This window comes from Aedes aegypti, unplaced genomic scaffold (assembly GCF_002204515.2).
Source record: "Aedes aegypti strain LVP_AGWG unplaced genomic scaffold, AaegL5.0 Primary Assembly AGWG_AaegL5_hic_scaff_1027_PBJ_arrow, whole genome shotgun sequence".
Classification (NCBI taxonomy): domain Eukaryota; kingdom Metazoa; phylum Arthropoda; class Insecta; order Diptera; family Culicidae; genus Aedes; species Aedes aegypti.
Window position 1 is genome coordinate 69303 of NW_018734436.1, and position 6000 is coordinate 75302.

Sequence of the window (6000 nt, forward strand, 5' to 3'; positions counted from 1 at the left end):
TCAGTAGCTTTTGAAAATCCCCTGACGAAGTGAATCAAAAGAGTCAAAAATAGGATCCAGTTCTCTATGCACAAAGAAACAGGATCTATTCCAATCTATAATGTCCCAAAGTAGGCTAATCGCCACGATATCCGTCACCGCATAACCGTCTCATCCCGTCTCAGAATCAACAAGTTGTGTCTAAAATCATGGGCTATTTAGCATAATTCTGCTATATTTCCCTCATCCGCTTTCGTTGACTGTTCGCCTCGATTACGTTATCTATCGCTGTAGTGTAGCTTACTTTTCCGCAAACCCGGTTTTGATTTTGCAAGTGTACCTTCTCGAGCCCAGGTTTATCACTGTATACGGCCTATGGCGCGAGCTCCGTCAAGCGTGACCGAGGGCAATTTCGCATGACTTCATTGGGCATGATGAACGTAAGAATGCATTGTTTTATGAAAGCACTCTCGTGATTCGCCGATGGATTTTGCTCACTTTCGATTCAATATGTTTCAAATTTGTTGCCTCCTTCGATGGTTATTTTTAGAAACCACTTCAAAACCAAACATTCTTGCGATCGGACATATAGCACATCCATTTGCTGGTACGCACCTTATTTTGGCTTATTCACGTGAATCTCCCCACATCCGGATTAATCCGGACTTTTTTAATCACAATAGCTTGATAAAATTCCACTTTACCAACACCCACACACGAGTGCACTATTCTTCGGACAACACGCGCGAAATATTCGCTGATCAAAGCAAGCTAGTGTCCGCACTCGGAGACGGCTCAGCGACGATTACCTACTTCTGTCGTTCTCTGGCTCAGTCTGTAGTACAATGACTCTCTCCGCCTTCTATCTATACAGTATTAGACAATACGTTTGTAATTTTTTCTATTTTCCATGCAAAATAGTAGGTAATGTTTTTACTAGTTCGATTATTTGAGGCTCAATTGCTTTTAACACTTTACGGAGCCTAGATTCATTGTTTGTATAATTAACAATTTATTGTACTTTTCAGTACCAAAATTAGTAAGGGATGGAGCCCAGAGTACTCGTGGTAACTCTAGGTTAATGATCATTTTTTTCTTCAAGTAATGACATGATCCATAAATAACTCAAATCTAACCCTTTGAATTTGACTATTTTGTCTGGAAAATTAAAAAAGTTGCAAATGTATTGTCCAAGTCTGTACATGTTGATAGCGATGTCGTATTACTGGTTTCTTATAGAGGATGATAGAATGCCCGGCGGCAAAGCAGAGAATGGCTCTCACAATTCCGTCAGTCGACGAGAAGCCGCTAAAACGTCTGTAGACCATCAGTGTGATTCAACCATTTCTCAACTCTACAAACAGAGCACTACCACATACGGTGCGAAGCGTGAGAGTGTGCAAGATTATCGCCGATTTTGTATTTTACGGTGAGTGTACCGTTCTATCGTTCAGGTGACTGATTGTGCGATAACTGTGAGCTACGTTCCATATCAAATCCCTCCTTTCTATCAGCTTATCAATTTGGTAAGTTTAAAGGTTGATAATGACAGTGTCGGGTTGTCAAAGTGGGCGATGAAACATACAAAAATGTGCGTGTCGCTTCTGACATGAAATTGCTGTGCTGCGATCGAAGAATGCAGGGTAAAAAGTTGCAAAACAGAGAGGATGGACACGATTTAAGAGAGAGTATTTAGGGGAACTCGTGAGAGTTGTGTTCAAATAGGGGATGATGGGTTTTATTATGTAAAATTTGTAGGGTGAAATGTATGCAAATTATTTAACACAATTTATTTCTAATTCGTTTTAGATTCGTGAAAAAACAACAAAAATGGGTGACAATCGTGAATTGCAAGTGCCCCGAGTAGGAATAGAAGTTAACAATGCCGCGACATCGCCGATCAAGACACCATTGACGCAGTTTAAACAAGCCAACAAACAATCGACAGGATCAGCAACAGGTTAGTGTCGAATGCTGATTAAATACCGTAAAACTGCGTATCTTTGATAATGCGGGTAACGTTGATAGAACAGGTTACAAATCCACCATCGAGGGACCATCGAGTAAGGGAGGTATCGAGTTATAAAACACAAAACTGGGATCCAAGGGACCATCGAGGTGGCCAGGAAAACCAACTTTTACTATGGTATTCTAACTCGATATCGAGATATGGATTATCGACTAAGGGAGATTTGACTGAATATATTTTTGTTTCTGTAACGTTAGAATAAATTCAAAATTGACCTTAGCACAAAGGCTTCAGTCAATATTCATAAAAATAATTCAACAATTTTGTTTCACATAATTTGAACAAAGAACACTTCAATACCATTTTTTTTATCAATTTTGTATTTCAATGCATACTTTATAGGCCCCTCTCTTTTATGACAGTCTCAACAAATGTTCAAACATTTCAAACAGTATTCTAAATGTGCGTTTGCTTTCATAAGGGATGGTACAACATATTATGTCACGCTAAAATTTCGACTTTTTCGACCCCCCCCCCCCTTTGTCATGTTTTTATATGAGTCCTTCGAAAATTGTGTAAGGCTTGTCACGCCTGGCTTGACCCCCTCCCCCCTTAGAGCGTGATGTAATTTGTGCATGACCCCTAAGTACAGTCGACTCTACACAACTCGATATTCTATAACTCGATTTATTCTATGATTCGATTTTCGGCCCCTTCAAACTCCCATACATCATAAGTCGATATTTCTATAACTCGATGTCTCCACTAGTCGATCACATGTGAGGAAAATTTCCCTCTATAACGCGATATCTACCCAAAAATTCTTTTTATACAGACAAACAATGTCCATTTCTGGTTTAAAAGTGAATAAAGTCTCTAACCAGTTGAGTAAGAGTAAAAAAGCATGCAAATAAAAATTTTGATTTTCAGTAAAATTAAGTGATTTTTCGACCATTTGGAAAAAAAGTCTTCACATATAATTTTTCAAAATGCTACCAACAAAATAATATTGCTTTCTTACAAAAGTGATCATAAAAGTATTGGATATACAGAAATTTCATACTTTCATTTTTAGATTTTTTGTCTCGGTATGTTCTATAACTCGATAATTCTATAGCAGTCGATGGTCCTTCGAATATCGAGTTATGGAGAGTCTACTGTATTATCAAAGTTTCTTCAAAACCGAAAACTGAGTTTCAATTGCATGATAATTCATAGGTAATTTATGAACCCATTATACATTGAATCGTATATGATAAGTTATGAAAGTACAAAAGAGGAGACAATATACGTGCACTTGTCATCAGACTGCATGGAAGTGTACGTATATTGCCTTTTTTATGCACTCTTGTATACTATCATAAACGTTCTTGTATTCAATGGGAATCAATTGATGGTAAAATTTTCCCTCTGCAAATGATTACAAGCATAACAGTACAATTTAAAAAATATATAATGAAGTACTTGAAGACATTCTGTTGGTATTCGAATAGTTCTGCAAACAAAATAATTTGATTTAGCCTTATGAATTCGGGGTACCCCCGTTGGTTTTACCACATTTAATCTGAACACTTTCTAATCTGTACCCCGCTAATTTGCACATCATACGTTTGAATTTTGGTAGATGTTACGAATGTGGGAATTGGGTGAATTTTAGACATAAATTCAAAACTTTTCCATTTGACTCAAGGGTGAATGTAGATGGAAACATTTTGTGGTTGGCAAATAATGGATGACACCTACTACCTTCAATGTGGATAAATTATTTTAAACTCAATACATCTTTTAATAGTGTTTTTACCAGCTTGATGTGAAGGCAGTGTCCTGTGCGAGTGTGAAGTTGGGCCACTGTATTTGGGAAGACCCAAGCAAGACGGTTTTGTTTGCGGGACGCGAAGAATTTTGCTGTCAGTGTCAGTTTTGTGTTCAGTCGATAATGGATTACCAACTGTTGAGTTCATTTCATGCTTATGATAACACATTTTTTCTTGTAAGCGTAACTTTTAAGTAATATTAAAAACAAACTTTGTATGGTTCGTCACTATAAGTGTCGGCATTATGCTTTTTTTCTTATACAATTTCAATATACATATATTTTTCTCTGATTGACATTATTAAAAATTATCTTTTGAATTGTTCGACATTGTGAATGTTGATGTATTTTTTAAAACTTCTACCATATCGAGACAATATGCACAATATGTAATTTTCCAACAAACTATGTATGGTTCGTCACTACAAGTGTCGGCATTATTCCTGTTTCATATAATTTAAAATATATACATGTAGATCTTTTCCTCCCTCACTAATAAACAACCCTTCCCGTGGTGATTGTGGAGATGCAAGGTATTCTCGGTCTCTAGAAGCAACAATCATTACACCCTAACATTCCTTCCCCATCCAACTGACTGTAAGGACTTGGCCGGCGCCGTTATTGATCAATAATATTAGATCTGCTTAAAATTGCACTTCGAGAATAAGCGGAAACTCCCATCCCTTATTCATTTGGATCGTAGTACAATTCTTACCAGTTTCTATCAATCACGGAGTAGCAACCATTGACATGTACAGTCAGTCTATGCTATGCTATGCTATGCTATGTACCCCGCTAATTCGCACTTCGTTCAGATTAAAAATGGTTCAAACGTCATTCAACTTATGGAACGGAGTAAAGTTAAGTATATAAATATTTCTCACTCTGCGAAAAATGGCAAACATTTTGTTTGGATATATTTTTGAAAAAAAAATCAGTTTTCTGAAAATAGCTATTCTACAATTTTGTGTACCTTATTAAATTGAAAAGTTTTACAGAAGAGTCGATTGCTCTAAATTTGTCCTTTATAAAAATATTTCTAATTCAAATTTATATATTTTTTTCTAAAATTGGAAATTTGCAGTAACACAACAGTTTGTTTATGAATAGCTTTGAATTTGAAGCTTAACTAATTTGAATTATTTTCAGGGTGTGGCAAAATTTCCAATCAATCGGAGCACTAGAGGCCGAGAATCCACCGTTTTGTATGAAAACAAAATGGCCAATGCGTACTTTATTCTGTCCGATACTGTAAAAATCATCTCAGAATTCCATGAAACTGAATTAGCGATTCAGTACTTTTATTAATATGAATTTTATAAAAAGAGGCTGTTCAGTCTCGCAGCAACGACTCTCCCATTGAATGATAGGCGCACTCAGCTGCAGCAGCAGCGCAGCAGTGTGTGTATTTAATTTGCTCCTTTCGCCCAGCTAGCAGCAAGCAGCCCGTTTGCTTTCATGCTTGTTGCTTTGGGGGCTGCGTGATGATAGCTGTCGGCGCACTGTTATCTATGTAACAATACCGTATGCGATGTGCACTTTTGCTACCTCTTGCATATATAAGAATCACCGTTCTCTCTGTGATATTAGTTGTAAGTTGTTATCGTCACGAATAGTATTCCCCACCGAGCAGGAGCACTGCCTCTTCGGTGGTGGCAATAAATTATCGTGAGATTGAAGTAAAAGAGTTTCGTTATTCGTCTGCCCCTCCGGGACCAAACCATTACACAACGTAGGGCCTGGTCAACCCTGGACGAAACATTGGTGCCATGACCAGGATAACGGACACCCCGGAGGACCATTCGACGAGTGACGGACTGCTACAGCAACGGACAACTCAACCCGGGCCGAAGTGTCGTCCAATCGGACCTCGCCGTCCACCTGTAGGACCTAGCGTCCACCCGCCGGACCATTGCCGTCCATGCATCGGACCCCTGCGTCCATCCCCGAACCCCTGCGTCCACCTGTTGGGACCTCTGCGTCCATTCCCGGACCCCTGCGTCCATTCCGGACCATTGCCGTCCAACCGGACCTCGCCGTCCACCTGTTGAGACCCTCGTGTCCACCCGCCGGACCATTGCCGTCCATGCACCGGACCATCGCCGTCCATCCGGACCCCTGCGTCCATCTGTGGGACCTTAGTCGTCCATGCGGACCCCGCCGTCCACCCGCCGGACCCCTGCGTCCACTAGCAAGGCCGAAGCGTCGACTTGCGAAGAGAAGATCATTCCCAGGACCC

At 39.5% G+C, this 6000-nt stretch overlaps 1 protein-coding gene and 1 long non-coding RNA gene across 2 annotated transcripts in view; one reads left to right on the forward strand and one right to left on the reverse strand.

The window, feature by feature from the left end:
- Positions 1 to 793, reverse strand: part of LOC110680199 (fatty-acid amide hydrolase 2-B-like) — a 37791-nt gene extending 36998 nt beyond the window's left edge. The window contains 1 exon segment of the mRNA XM_021856018.1: positions 595 to 793. The gene's annotated coding sequence lies outside the window, so the exon portion shown is untranslated.
- A 436-nt stretch (positions 794 to 1229) lies between these two features.
- On the forward strand, positions 1230 to 2090 carry LOC110680200. Its single transcript, XR_002502788.1, has 3 exons — positions 1230 to 1505; positions 1789 to 1939; positions 2013 to 2090. It is a non-coding gene; the product is annotated as an uncharacterized LOC110680200 (long non-coding RNA).
- Positions 2091 to 6000: the final 3910 nt, after the last annotated feature.